This window comes from Bos grunniens, chromosome 1 (genome assembly GCF_055505025.1).
Source record: "Bos grunniens cultivar Pamir isolate PY7600 chromosome 1, Bosgru_T2T1.0, whole genome shotgun sequence".
Classification (NCBI taxonomy): Eukaryota; Metazoa; Chordata; class Mammalia; order Artiodactyla; family Bovidae; genus Bos; species Bos grunniens.
The window spans coordinates 93,371,993-93,388,046 of NC_141165.1; the positions used below are offsets into that span (position 1 = coordinate 93,371,993).

General features: G+C 38.4%; 1 protein-coding gene across 2 annotated transcripts in view; it reads left to right on the forward strand.

Annotated features, from left to right (window-relative positions):
• Positions 1-16,054, forward strand: part of IGSF11 (immunoglobulin superfamily member 11) — a 260,051-nt gene that overhangs the window by 32,774 nt on the left and 211,223 nt on the right. The gene's annotated exons all lie outside the window — the stretch shown is intronic.

Genomic DNA, 16,054 nt, shown 5'->3' on the forward strand with positions numbered 1-16,054 from the left:
TCTGCCATGCAGGTGGGACAGCCCCAGGAAACTCTGGAGGAAGATGCCCTGTTACAGTCGCTCTGCCTTGGTTCCCTTTATAATCAGTCCTTAGACACAGGTTGCCCTAGGAATGTGGCTTTTTATAGCAAAAGGCTGTCCCTGAAGTGGGTGGGCAGGGGAGGCACGAGCTGTGGTACTCTCAGGAGCTGGGCAGCATGTTCCCCCTCAAAGGTGCCTGCACGGGGCATCTCTGTGTCAATCACATGACTTATTTCTCCTCAGCTCTGCAGGGCCTGGTTAGGGAGAAAATTTTTCACACAGTGGAATTCTATGCAATTGTGATAGGAAAAATGAGGTCACAGAAAACCACTTCATTACATGGAAATATGTTCAGTTATTTAATATTTATTTATATAAATATGTATCAAGAACTTATGAAGTGCCAAATACTTCCTAAGTACTACAAATGAAAAAATCATGTTACAAAATAGTTTGTACAATTCAACACACTTTTTTTTAAAGTATGTATATGTGTAAGTGAATTTAAAAGTTAGAAAGAAAAAGATTTAAAAAAGTTAGAAATTAAATATACCAGGATTTTATATGGATGATGTGATATGAATGACTTCTTGGTAGCTCATATATTTATAAATGATCTATGTTACAGAGAAATATGTAAATTATTAAAAATGTGTTCTTTGGAAATCTTTGTGGTAAAGTAGCAAGGATACAGACAAGGACATATGTTTCCATTTATATCTTAGGCAATGTATGTTCTATTTCTAGGATTCTATGGGGAGAAAACATGAATCTTTTCAAAACAGATTCAGTTCAGTTCAGTTCAGTCACTCAGTCATGTCCAACTCTTGGTGACCCCATGGACTGCAGAACGCCAGGCTTCCCTGTCTATCACCAACTCCCGGACCTTGCTCAGACTCATGTCCATTGAGTCAGTGATGCCATCCAACCATCTCATCCTCTGCCATCCCCTTCTTTTCCCACCTTCAATCTTTCCCAGCATCAGGGTCTTTTCAAATGAGTCAGTTCTTCGCATCAGGTGGCCAAAGTATTGGAGTTTCAGCTTTAGCATCGGTCCTTCCAATCAATATTCAGGACTGATTTCCTTTAGGATGGACTGGTTGGATCTCCTTGCAGTCCAAGGGACTCTCAAGAGTCTTCTCCAACACCACAGTTCAAAAGCATCAATTCTTTGGCGCTCAGCTTTCTTCACAGTCCAACTCTCACATCCATACATGACTACTGGAAAAACCAAATCTCTGACTAGACAGACCTTTGTTGGCAAAGCAATGTCTCTGCTTTTTAATATGCTGTTTTCAGTTCAGTTCAGTTCAGTCGCTCAGTCATGTCCAACTCTTTGCGACCCCATGAATCGCAGCATGCCAGGCCTTCCTGTCCATCACCAACTCCCGGAGTTCACCCAAACCCATGTCCATCGAGTCAGTGATGCCATCCAACCATCTCATCCTCTGTCGTCCCTTTATCCTCCTCCCCTCAATCTTTTCCAGCATCAGGGTCTTTTCAAATGTCAACTCTTCATATCAGGTGGCCAAAGTATTGGAGTTTCAGCTTCAACATCAGTCCTTCCAAAGAACACCTAGGACTGATCTGCTTTAGGATAGACTGGTTGGATCTCCTTGCAGTCCAAGGGACTCTCAAGAGTCTTCTCCAACACCACAGTTCAAAAGCATCAATTCTTTGGCGCTCAGCTTTCTTCACAGTCCAACTCTCACATCCATACATGACCACAGGAAAAACCATAGCCTTGACTAGATGAACTTTTGTTGGCAAAGTAATGTCTCTGCTTTTTAATATGCTGTCTAGGTTGGTCATAACTTTTCTTCCAAGGAGCAAGCATCTTTTAATTTCATGGCTGCAGTCATCATTTGAGCCCCCCAAAATAAAGTCTCTCACTGTTTCCATTGTTTCCCCATCTATTTGCCATGAAGTGATGGGACCAGATGCCATGATCTTAGTTTTCTGAATGTTGAGCTTTAAGCCAACTTTTTCACTCTCCTCTTTCACTTTCATCAAGAGGCTCTTTAGTTCCTCTTTGCTTTCTGCCATAAATGTGGTGTCATCTGCATATCTGAGGTTATTGATATTTCTCCCGGTAATCTTGATTCCAGCTTGTGCTTCATCCAGTCCAGCATTTCTCATGATATACTCTGCATATAAATTAAACAAGCAGGGTAACAATATACAGTGTTGACATACTCCTTTTCCTATTTGGAACCAGTCTTTTGTTCCATGTCCAGTTCTAACTGTTGCTTCTTGACCTGCATACAGATTTCTCAGGAGGCAGGTCATGTGGTCTGGTGTTCCCATCTCTTGAAGAATTTTCCACAGTTTGTTATGATCCACACAGTCAAAAGCTTTGGCATAGTTAATATAGCAGAAATAGATGTTTCGTATGTATGTTGTTATATGATATGGGGTAGATCCAAAAAATTAAATAATAATTACAGCAATATTAATTGGACACATGGAATTTCATTGCATGGATACATTTGATCAATTTGTGGTTGGACAATTCTGAGGTTGGACAATTATCCCCATGTTTTTCTCATAAAAATTTGACACAAATCTCTATGAAATTCTCCATGTTCAGTGTCATGGCTGGAAGCATGGTTTGATTACATGCGTGATTTCATTGTGGGGCAGTTTTGGTGAAGACAAGGTGTGGCTCCAGTGGTAGCCAACTAAAATAGAGCATTAAGGTCACAAGAAAGGAGGAGTCCTTTGTTACTCAGGGCATACTCCTCTCCCCTGTACCTCCCGACTCTGAGTCTGGAGCTGTCTGAGGCTCTGCCTGGAGAAATGCCTACAGTTAGTCGCCTCTGTTGGTTTTGAGGTGGGTCAGCTGTCCTGCTTTATTCATTATTGGGTCCCATCTGATTTCTGTCTCCAGAAATTATAAAAATCTCAGGTTTCTCTCTCTTCTGCTTTGAGTATTAAAATAGACTTACTTCTTTTTGTAAATATTGACTGTAATTTTAAAGGAGTTTCAGGAGGACTGCTTTGGGTATTTAAAAATATTTAAAAACACAGAATTAGGCAGACAACTCAACTCTGCCCTATTGGACTCCTATCTCTTCATAAGAATAAGCCACAGTACCAATGTGTATCTGGTGTCAACTTACTGAAAATTCCCCTAATACTACAAGAAATTAAATAGCCTTTTCAGAGCCTAATAAGGTGCTGGCACACATATTATTTGCCACCTAAAGTAACATAACTCTCTTTGTCTGAGTTTTAGCTTTATAATGTTTCCAGCTAAATAACTGGCACGAAGTTTCAAGCAGAGGTCACAGCCATCGACAACCATACCTGTTCACCTCCCCAGTGTACAAAAATATATGTGCACACATGTGAGCACAAAAACACCAACAGACATTATTATACTTCCATACTCACTTCTTATTCACAAGAATAGGTGGTTAACATAGTGTTAACACAAAAGTTGATGACATAACAACAAAAGAAGGTAAGTGGAAGAGATACGGTGAGTAAAACTGAGTCTGATCAGTTCTGACATATACACACCCACGGAAGCATCATGTCAATCAAGATGGTGAACAACCAATCAATCACTCCTGAAAGTGTCCTCCCTCCTATGCCTTTGTAATCCTTGCTCCTGCCCCCTTTCCCCCCAGATAACAATTGATCTTCTTCCTGCCACTATAGATTAGCTCACATTATCCAGAATTTAAAGTAAATGGAATCATACAGTAAAAAAAACAGAGAAAGAAATAATAGGAAGCTTTATTATGGACAGTATCTCCCAATACATACATATATCAAATCACTACATTGTACACCTTAACCTTATGCAATGTTATTAATATATGTCAATTATATCTCAGTGAGCTGGAAACACACTCACAAACATGAAATAACAGAATGCTAATTTAAAAGAAAATAAAACACATGCAGGAGACCAGAGTAAAACAAGGGAATTCATAAAGAGTGGGGGAAATAGAAGAATAATTCCAGAAGCCTGAGTCTTCCTTTTTCTATTGTGTCTGAGCCTCATAGCTATTCTCCTTCACTTTCATAAAATGGACTTAAAACATTAATCTTCACATTAATTAAAAAAAAAGCTTTATGGATATATAATTCATATACTACAAACTTTACTCTTTTGAGGTGTACAATTCAGTGGTTTTAGGACAGTCAGAATTGTGCAACTGTTACCACTACTAATTCTAGAACATTTTCCACACCCACAAAAGAAACCTCCTTCTCATTGCATTCACTCCCCACCACTCCCTCTCCCCTGCCCTGGCAGCCACTTATCTGCTCTCCATCTCTGTGGGTTTGCCTGTTCTGGACATTTCACCTAAATGGGCTCACACACTATGTGGCCTTTTGTTACTGGCTTTCTTTCACTTCACAGAATGCTTTTAAGTTTCATCCAAGTCATAGTCATATATCAATACTTCATTCCTTGTTATTACCAAACAATACTCCATTGTATGTATGTATATATATATATATTCATTTTTAAAAGTTGTAGTAGAAAACATATGACATTTACTATCTTAACCATTTTTTTTTTCACTTTACAATATTGTATTGGTTTTGCCATACATTGACATGAATCTGCCATGGGTGTACATGTGTTCCCCATCCTGAACCCCCCTCCCATCTCCCTTCCCATCCCATCCCTCTGGGTCATCCCAGTGCACCAGCCCTGAGCTATCTTAACCATTTTTAAGTGTAAGGTTCAGTGGAGTTAAGTATAATATATTCATATTGCTGTGTAACAGATCTCCAGACCTTTTCTATTTTGCAGAACCGAAACTACCTGTGAAACAATCCCCCATTTCCGCTCCCATAGTCCCTAATAAGCACCATCCTACTTTGTCTATATGAATTTGACTATTTTAGATACCTCATAGAAGTAGAATCACACAGTATTTATCCTGTTGTGCCTGGCTTATTTCACTTAGCATAATGTCCTCAGTGTTTATCCATGGTGCAGAATGTGTCAGAATTTCATTCCTTCCAAAGCTGAATAACATTTCACTGTATATACAAACCACATTTTTATTTATCCACTCATCTATCAAACATCACATTTAAAAAATCCATTCATCACTTACTGGGCATTTTTATTGTTTGCACTTTGGGGTTATTATGAACACTGCTATGAATATTCTTGTAAAGTTTTTTTTTTTAATTTAAAATTTTAACACCGAAAGCATTTCATATTGGGGTATAGCTGATTAAGGGTGGTTTCAGGTGAACAGCAAAGGGACTTAGCCACACATATACGTATCTCTATTTTCCCCCAAACCCATCTACCATCTAGGCTGGCACATAGCATTGAGCAGAGTTCCATGTGCTCCACAATATGTCTTTGCTGGGTATCATTTTATGTTCTGTACACATTTTTAAATGGCCATATATTTTCAGTTGTCTTAGATATATTTCTAAGGGTGGAATTGCTAAGTCAGAGATAATGTTAAAGTTTTTGAAGAATTGCCAAACAGTTTCCCAAAGCAGCTGCTCTATTTTACATTTCCATTAGCAGTCTAACTATTCTAATTTCTCTACAGCTTTGTCAGCACTTGTTATTATCTGTCTATTTGGTTACAGCCATCCCAGTGGATGTGAGGTAACACCTCATTGTGGTTTGGTTTACATTTCCCTAATGACAAATGATGTCACGTTTATTCTTTAAATGGAGGAGGGAAAGGGATGTGCCCCAGAAAAGTGTTCTAGCAGCTTGATTCTCAATTACTGTGAGGAGATGGAGGAACAAGTGAGTGAGGGTCGACAGGATTGCTCAGGGAAGAATCTAATATCAATACTATTGATAATAACATTACTAAAATAATAAGAACTTACATTACCAGGCACTTTTGTAGGTGTTTTTCCATATTATCTCATTCAATAACATTTGAGGCACTCACACTTCATATCTATAGGAATAACTCATCTTTAAGAAGCATTCTTAAGGGATTGATTCCTTCAAGGGAGGTCATACTTACGAACCCTGCTTGTTCTGACACTGAAACTTTTATTCCCATTACATTTTTTTCCCTATGTGTCATGTCCTCTGTTAGTTTTACTCTGAAAAGGCTGGGACTCCTCTTCCTTTTCTAGTGGACAGCCAGCTCCACCCAGAGTCTCACCTTTCACATTTACTCCTGGTCTGGAACTACTTCCTACCACACAGGGACTGAGAACTGAACATACTTTTTGCTGATTGACTCAGGCTCAAGAGAGAGCCTGAGTCACTGAGAGTGAGGCTTGACCTCCATTTTCTCCCTTCTTCTTTCAGTCAAACATATTCAGTCAGGAGCACTGGATACCAAGTGCATCGCCGCTGGTCCACTGCCTCATTGTGAAAGGTCAAAGGACAGCTCTGAAATGCCTCACAGATTGCCCGTGAGAAGGGCTGAAGTGACTGTGGAGGACTAGTTTGAGGTGTTCTGCTTCATGGAACACAGCAAAGTGTTAGGGTTGAAAACCAGTGGACTAAATCCAGTAATTTCAGATGTTACTGATAACATCCAAGTCTTTGATCACTAATAATATCAATAACCTCAGATATGCAGATGACACCACCCTTATGGCACAAAGTGAAAAGGAACTAAAAAGACTCTTGATGAAAGTGAAAGAGGAGAGTGAAAAAGTTGGCTTAAAGCTCAACATTCAGAAAACTAAGATCATGGCATCCGATCCCATCACTTCATGGCAAATAGATGGGGAAACAGTGGAAACAGTGAGAGACTTTATTTTTGGGGGCTCCAAAATCACTGCAGATGATGACTGCAGCCATGAAATTAAAAGACGCTTGCTTCTTGGAAGGAAAGTTATGACCAACCTAGATAGCATATTCAAAAGCAGAGACATTACTTTGCCAGCAAAGGTCCGTCTAGTCAAGGCTATGGTTTTTCCTGTGGTCATGTATGGATGTGAGAGTTGGACTGTGAAGAAGGCTGAGAGCCAAAGAATTGATGCTTTATGAACTGTGGTGTTGGAGAAGACTCTTGAGGGTCCCTTGGACTGCAAGGAGATCCAACCAGTCCATTCTGAAGATGATCAGTCCTGGGTATTCATTGGATGGACTGATGCTGAAGCTGAAACTCCAATACTTTGGCCACCTCATGCGAAGAGTTGACTCATTTGAAAGGACCCTGATGCTGGGAGGGGTTGGGGGCAGGAGGAGAAGGGGACAACAGAGGATGAGATGGCTGGATGGCATCACTGACTCGATGGACATGAGTTTGGGTAAACTCTGGGAGTTGGTGATGGACAGGGAAACCCAGCGTGCTGCTATTCGTGGGGTCGCAAAGAGTCGGACACGACTGAGAGACTGAACTGAACTGAATATTGTTGATCCTTTGATATTTGGGTCAATGTTGTTCTACCCGCTGATTAATTATATCTTAGTTATGTCTCTCAAAGTTTTCCCACAGGTTCACTGTAAGTTTATCAGCTTTCACCTAGTTTTGCCAGCCTGTAGTCAACAGAAAGACTGCTTATCTGCCTGGAGAACATTTATTGAGTCTGGGCACAGGCACATTTTATGGACAATTGAAGGAAAAACAAAAGAAACTTTGAAGTTCTAAGCATAGATTTTTAAAAATATAATTGTTAGACATAAAATTCACATATAAAAAAGGGATTTGTGCATGACTATTCAAACAGGAGCTTAATTCATTGTAATACACCACATAATTACACCAAGTCACCAGGGAAACAATATGAACAATTTAGTCTGCTTTAATGCTCAAACAGAAATGAAATGAAATTTTCAGACAATAGTAGTGTCATATGATCATCTCAGTTATGATTGCTGGGTGCTCTCAGGCTGTGTAGACCTCGTTAAGGTTTTTAGCTTTTAAATACCAGTTTGACTGGTTGCACATTCCACACAATGTAGACACTCTTCAGAGGATAAAGGTAATAAGGAAGTGACATTCTGCCTCTCTCACAGGTGTGTACAGAGTAGTACAACATGTTTGAGTTTTGCTGTAGGTTAAAAATCAGAAGAAGACTATCCCAAGGAATAGATTAAATTGTATCCACTAATGTCATACCGTGGCAGGGTCAAAGGGGAAAATAGTAAACATATCTTGGAGGTATTAAGAAACAAGAAAAGAGATCTTACACCAATTATCTCCTAAAAGTACTGTTAAAAATTATTTTCTGCACATTTTCTGATTGAAAATTCTATAAACAGCTTTGAGACATGATGGATTTGTATGCTTTTGGGAACTGCATATAAACTGCTAATATTCTTTTCTTTATCCTCTTTGGGATTCGTGAACATGTTTCTGTTCAGTGCTTTGGAGGAATGAGTATTGAAATATCAATGCACGGAGAAGTATACATGTATATGTTTTGTATGATTAACCAGAAGTATCTGTAACTGTTCTATGAATTTTACAAAGGTACTCAGCAGATTTTTACTTAAAAAATAAAAACATATTTAGGCACAGTCACTACCAATGACCCATTCAAAAATGATTTTTCAGAGTGGGCAACAGAACATGGTGTTGACACTGATGGTTGTAAACAATGTTTAGGAGAGATTCATTCTTTGTTAAGCTTCACTTTTCTTCCTGTTTTGTATCATTTCCTGTACCTGAGGAGAATGAAAAAAAATTTTTTTTCCACTTGAAGTTTTGATCTACTTGGTACTATCATATCTTGTAGGGTTAAAATATATAGAAAATCAAAATATAGACGTCCTTACACTGACTTGGTACAAATAATTTAGATTTTGATAACTCAAGGAGAACCACTAAAAGTATAATATTAAGAAGATTATTAGGGTTGTGACCTTTTTCTGTACGATACTGTAAATACATAGCATATACATTAGTCAAAACCTATAACGTATAACACAAAGAGTGAAAGCCATTGAGTTGTGTCTAACTGTTTGCAACCCCATGGGCTATACAGTCCAAGGAATTCTCTAGGCCAGAATACTGGAGTGGGTAGCCCTTCCCTCCTCCAGGGGATCTTTCCAACCCAGGGATTGAACCCAGATCTCCCACATGGCAGGCAGATTCTTTACTGGCTGAGCCACCAGGGAAGCCCAAGAATACTGGAGTGGGTAGCCTATCCCTTCTCCAGCAGATCTTCCCAACCCAGGAATCGAAGGGAGGTCTCCTGCATTGCAGGCAGGTTCTTTACCAACTGAGCTACCAGGGAAGCCCATACACAAAGAAACTTTATGTAAATCATGAACTTTAGTTAATAATAATGTATCAAACTGGCTGACCAATTGTAACAAATGTACCATAATAATGCAGAATGTTAATAATAGAGGAAATGGGGGGAGCAGATGGGAGTAAGTGGGAACTCACTGTACATTCAGCTTAATTTTTCTGTAATGTAAAACTATTCTAAAAAATAAAACATATTAATTAAAAAAAATCACCTCAGTGTAAAACCAAAAAACAAACTGAGTATAACTTCTAAATAGAAAAATGGAACAATAAAGGAAGACGAAAAGTAGAGGAAAAGAAACAAAACAGGTGGGACAAGTAGCATGGATTCAAACCCCAATATATCTTTAACAACATCAAATATAAAAGGACTACTCTAATTAAAAGCTTACCAGATTTGAATAATTATAAAAATTATAATATATGTAATTAATATTTATAAGAAAGATGTCTAAAACATAAGGACAGAGAAAAGTTAAGAGTCATAAAGATGGAAAATATATACCATTTAAACACTGAGTAAAATAAATCTGGTGTAGCTATAACAATATTGAAAAGAGTAGTTAGAGTTCATGTTATACTTCTTAATGATCAAAAATTCAATTTACCAGAAAAATATAAGAATCTAAATTTATAAGTACCTAATAACATAGCCTCAATTACATATATACAGCATAAATTGACAATAATATTGGAAAACTTGAATAACATGTTTAACAAACCTGATCCAATGGATATATTTAGACACTTCTCAATAACTGAAGAATAAATATTTTTTCAATCCCAATTAATTCATTCACAGCAATTAACTATATGCTGTATCATAAAGCAAGTAAATACATTTCAAAGACTTAAAATCTTGTTCTATGAGTAAAGTGCAATCAACTTTGAAATCAATAACCAAAGGGCAACAAGAAACCAAAATTAGGTATTAATATAATGCGACTGAGCAACTGATCTGATCTGATCTGATAAAAAATCTACTGTCCAAAAATCCATATGTTGCAGAATAAATCATAAAGAAAATTAGAAACTATTTTGAACTACATAAAGTAAAAATACCACACACTTATCTATGTGATAAAACCATAAGAGTATATATTATATATTAATAATATATAGTTTACTATATGAAGATCTGCTTCCTATATGCAAGAAGAAACACTAAAAAAATGAATTCTTCAAATAACACCTGTGTACTGTAGACAAAATACAAACCCCCATCCAAAAGAAAAAACCTGCAAACTGAAACAAAACATAAAGTCTAACAACTACATGAAGGTTCTGGACACTAAGCAAATACAGGTAGGTTTTGAAAAGGAGTCTAAACTTAGAGCAAGTGATCAACATGGAATGGATTCCTCAGTTTTCATAATTTTGACCCAATGACAATCATGACCCACAGACACAGCTGTGGCTGCACTAGAATACCTCAAACTCTGATAGAAAACCCATTGCTTTTCTGGAGGGAAAAATCACAGAAAGTGGCCTGGTCAAATGTCAGATGCTGAAGAGTGAGGGGGAATCCTCAAAGAGGGAAGGTCTGTGCATGAACTCTGCACACGCCTTAGGTTGCCTTCTGAATCATGCATTCGTAGGTTAGATTCAAACTAGCAGTAGCAAAAAGAAGTGACCACAGAAGGCAAGAGACAGTGCTCACAGTTCAAATCTAACCATGTTAACAGCCAGTTAAACAAAAACAAGCACATCATCACTTGTCAGAAGAATATGACAGAACACAGTCTGCACAGCACAATATTTATGATGTTCAAGATGCAATCGAAATTATCCTAGTTACAGAAAACCTAGAGAATGCAATTCATTTTAAATGGAAAAGACAACCTTTACTTCTTCCTTTCTGATTTGGAAGGCGTTTACTTTTTTTATTTAAAGTAGTTATTTATGCCTAATTGCTCTGGCTAGGACTTCCAGTGCAAGGAGCACATAGAGAGTAAATATACCATTCCCTACTTTTGCATATATTTGAAATGCTCAATAGTTGAAGAAAATTTACAGACAAACAGCATAAAAATAACATCCAGAACATATTGTGTTCCTTGAAGAAGAAGAAAGTGGGTAAGGGGGGAGAGATAGAAACAGTATTTGAAAAAATGCTGGCTGCAAAAAATTTCAAAATAGATGAAAAGCATTAAAACCCAAAGGTCTGGAACTCCTATTTCCTCTAAGACCAGATTTCCCTCTTGTTCAAAACAACTTAAAAAATGAACAACATATAAGAAACAATGGTTTTCAAGATGTTCGCAACAAAGGACAGTGCTCTGTGAGAGTCAGGAAAGAAATGAAGTGAGCCTTATGAGTGCTCTATCTTATTGTCTTCAGAAAGCTTCCTGGCCTCATGGCCAGGAAAGTGAACCCAAGAAGACCTCGGCAGACCCCTAAGTTGTGCAGATGGAGCTGAGATCCTGAAGAAAGCATGGTAGCTATAGTTCACAGGATAGAGTGCCAGAGAGGAGAGAACTGCACAGAAAGAACTCTGGAATCTGCAGAAGTTCCCCTTGAAATAATCCCCTGAGTGTGGATCAGTACATGTGTGCGAGGAAACTCCCTGAGGCCATGGACAGAACCAAGCCAAGGATATTGCCTATTATCACCAACTGGAAAACCTAGCGTGATTCATGGGGCACTGGGTAGAGTACTCACAAGGGTCTTGCCTCAGGAGTAGGGAATACTTAGTCCAAGATGAACACTGTTCTGCCTCACTCAAAAAAATATCTTGAAAGCAAAGCTGGAAAGGATCAGATTGTTTCCAACTAAATCAGCTGGGTCGCCAAATAAAGTCCAAGAATATTTACATGAATGCCAAAAAAAAAAAAAAAAATCCAGTACCTACTAAGGTAACATTTATAATATATTGCACCAGTCAAAAATTACCAGGCACGAAAGTGACAATGTGAAAGTGTTAGTTGCTCAGTCATGTCTGACTCTTTGTGACCCCAATGACTATAGCCTACCAGGCTTCTCTGTCCATGGGATTTTCCAGGCAAGAAAACTGGAGTGGGTTGCCATTCCCTTTTCCAGGCAATCTTTCCAACCCAGGGATCAAACCTGGGTCTCCTGCATTGAGGCAGATTTTTTACCATCTGAGACTCAAGGACACCTACTTATAGCAATGTTATATGTCAATTATATCTCAATAAAAAAATTACCAGGCATAAAAACAAGCAGCAAAACCAATTATTATAACTATACTCTCTACATTAAAAAAGTTAAGATATTGACACTACAGAAAAGATAAAAACTAAATTGGGGATGAAAAGTGTACTGTAGATACTACACAACAAAAGATCAATACCCTTGAAGACAGCAATAGAAAATTGATATATGGAAAGGGAAAAAAAGAGTTAAAAAACATTAACAGAATTAGGAAATTGTGAGACAACTTCAACTGCCCCCATATATATGTAATTGGAGCTCCTAGAGGACAGGGATGGGATAGATAAGTGTTTGAAGAAACAGTGGCTGCCAAATTTCCAAATATGCTGAAAACCATAAGCCCATAAGTTCTTAGTTCAAAGCACCACAGCATAAGAAACACGAAGAAAACTACAACAATACCACTTTAAGTGGGAGTGTAAACTTGTCTGAGTACTTTGGAAAATTTTTGTCAGCCATCTGTTAAAGCTGAACTACTGTCAATAACCTACCGCTACTGCTAAGTCACTTCAGTCGTGTCCGACTCTGTGTGACCCCATAGACAGCAGCCCACCAGGCTCCCCTGTCCCTGGGATTCTCCAGGCAAGAACACCAGAGTGGGTTGCCATTTCCTTCTCCAATGCATCAAAGTGAAAAGTGAAAGTGAAGTCGCTCAGTCCTGTCATCAATAACCTATGATTTAGCAATTACACTTCTAGGTCTGAACCCAATAGAAATTCGTGCACATGTGCACCAAGAGACAAATACGTGAATGTTCACCACAGCATTACTCATAACGACCAAAAAAAAAAAAAAAAGGAAACAATTAAACGTCTAATTCAGAATACAGAATACAAAAACGAAAAGGAATGAATAATATGCACAAGATGAAAGAATCCCAGAAATATAAGTTCAGTTCAGTCTCTCAGTCATGTCTGACTCTTTGTGACCCCATGGACTATGCCAGGCCTCCCTGTCCATTACCAATCACCGGAGTTTACTCAAACTCATGTCCATTGAGTCGGTGATGTCATCCAACCATCTTATCCTCTGTCGTCCCCTTCTCCTCCCGTCTTCAATCTTTCCCAGCATCAGAGTCTTTTCAAATGAATCTGCTCTTTGCATCAGGTGTCCAAAGTATTGGAATTTCAGCTTCAGCATCAGTCTTTCCAGTGAATATTCAGGACTGATTACCTTTAAGATTGACTGGTTGGATCTCCTTGCACTCCAAGGGACTCTCAAGAGTCTTCTCCGACACCACAGTTCAGAAGCATCAATTCTTTGGCACTCAGCTTTCTTTATAGTAAAACTCTCACATCCATATGTGACTACTGGAAAAGCCATTGCTTTGACTAGATGGACCTTTGTTGGGAAAGTAATGTCTCTGCTTTTTAATATGCTGTCTAGGTTGGTCATAACTTTCCTTCCAAGGAGTAAGGTCTTTTAATTTCATGGCTGCAGTCACCATTTGCAGTGATTTGGGAGCCCTCCCAAATAAAGTCAGCACTGTTTCCACTGTTTCCCCATCTATTTGCCATGAAGTCATGGGACCAGATGCCATGATCTTAGTTTTCTGAATGTTGAGTTTTAAGCCAACTTTTTTATTCTCCTCTTTCACTTTCATCAAGAGGCTCTTTAGTTCTTCTTCACTTTCTGACATAAGGGTAGTGTCATCTGCATATCTGAGGTTATTGATATTTCTCCCAGCAATCTTATTCCAGCTTGTGCTTCATCCAGCCCAGAGTTTCTCATGATGTACTCTGCATGTAAGTTAAACAAGCAGGGTGACAACATACAGCCTTGACGTACTCTTTTCCCAATTTGGAACCAGTCTGTTGTTCCATGTCCAGTTCTAACTGTTGCTTCCTGACCTGCATACAGATTTCTCAAGAGGCAGGTCAGGTGGTCTGGTATTCCCATCTCTTTCAGGATTTTCCATAGTTTGTCATGATCCACACAGTCAAAGGCTTTGGCATAGTCAATAAAGCAGAAATAGATGTTTTTCTGGAACTCTTTCACTTTTTTGATGATCCAATGGATGTTGGCAATTTGATCTCTGGCTCCTCTGCCTTTTCTAAATCCAGCTTGAACATCTGGAAGTTCACAGTTCATGTACTGTTGAAGCCTGGCTTGGAGAATTTTGAGCATTACTTTGCTAGCATGGGAGATGAGTGCAATTGTGCAGTAGTTTGAGCATTCTTTGGCATTGCCTTTCTTTCAGATTGGAATGAAAACTGACCTTTTCCAGTCTGGCGGCCACCAGTAAATTTTCAAATTTGCTGGTATATTGGGTGCAGCACTTTCACAGCATCATCTTTTAGGATTTGAAATAGCTTAGCTGGAATTCCGTCACCTCCACTAGGTTTGTTCGTAGTGATGTTTCCTAAGGCCCACTTGACTTCATATTCCAGGATGCGTGGCTCTAGGTGAGAGATCACACCATCTCTCTCTAGGTGAGAAATCACACCATCGTGATTATCTGGGTCGTGAAGATCTTTTTTGTACAGTTCTTCTGTGTCTTCTTGCCACCTCTTCTTAATATCTTCTGCTTCTGTTTGGTCCATACCATTTCTGTCCTTTATTGAGCCCATCTTTGCATGAAAATTTCCCTTGGTATCTCTAATTTTCTTGAAGAGATCTCTAGTCTTTCCCATTCTATTGTTTTCCTCTATTTCTTTGCACTGACCACTAAGGAAGTCTTTCTTATCGCTCCTTGTTATTCTTTGGAACTCTGCATTCAAATGGGTATGTCTTTCCTTTTCTCCTTTGCCTTTTGCTTCTCTTCTTTTCATAGCTATTTGTAAGGCCTCCTCAGACAACCATTTTGCCTTTTTGCATTTCTTTTTCTTGGGGATAGTCTTGATCATTGCCTGTACAACATCACAAACCTCTGTCCATAGTTCTTCTGGCACTCTATCAGATCTAATCCCTTGAATCTCTTTGTCACTTCCACTGTATAATCATAAGGGATTTGATTTATGTCATACCTGAATGGTCTAGTGGTTTTCCCTACTTTCTTTAAGTCTGAATTTGCCAATAAGGAGTTCATGATATGAGTCACAGTCAGCTCCCTCAGTCAGCTCAAAAGAAGCTGGCCTGCAAATAGTATCATTATCAGGTTCCATTTATATAAAATCCATAGAGTCAAGCTAATCTAGAAGTTGGAATAGTGGTTATTTTCTGGAAAAGAAAGTGTAGTGATTGGAAAATGGTCACCATGTGGGATTCTGAGGAGATGAGAACTTTCAGTCTTTTGACCTGAGTGGTGATTTCCTGGCTCTGTTGAAGTAGTGACAGACAAGTTGTGCAGATTTGATCCCTGTAATTTTCTGTATGTATGCTTGAAAAGTTTTAAAAATGAAAATATATTTTCCCATATTACCAGGAAAAGGAAGAAAAATCATATGATCATCTCAATAGATATAGAAAAATAATTTGATAAAATTTAATAATTCATGGCAAAACTTCTCAGAAAACAGACTATAAAGGGAACTGCCCTAATATTATTAGTAGCATTTATAAAGCACAATAAACACTATAATTAATGGTTAAATAAGCATTTTTTTTTTTCTCTTAAGGTTGAGTGCCAGCAAGGTAAACCACTTGTAGCTACTTCTATTCAACATTAATTCTGCGGGATATTCCTAATCAGTGTTCTTTATCAGTCAGGATTCCAACAGGAAACCGTACTTTCAAAACAGAAAAAT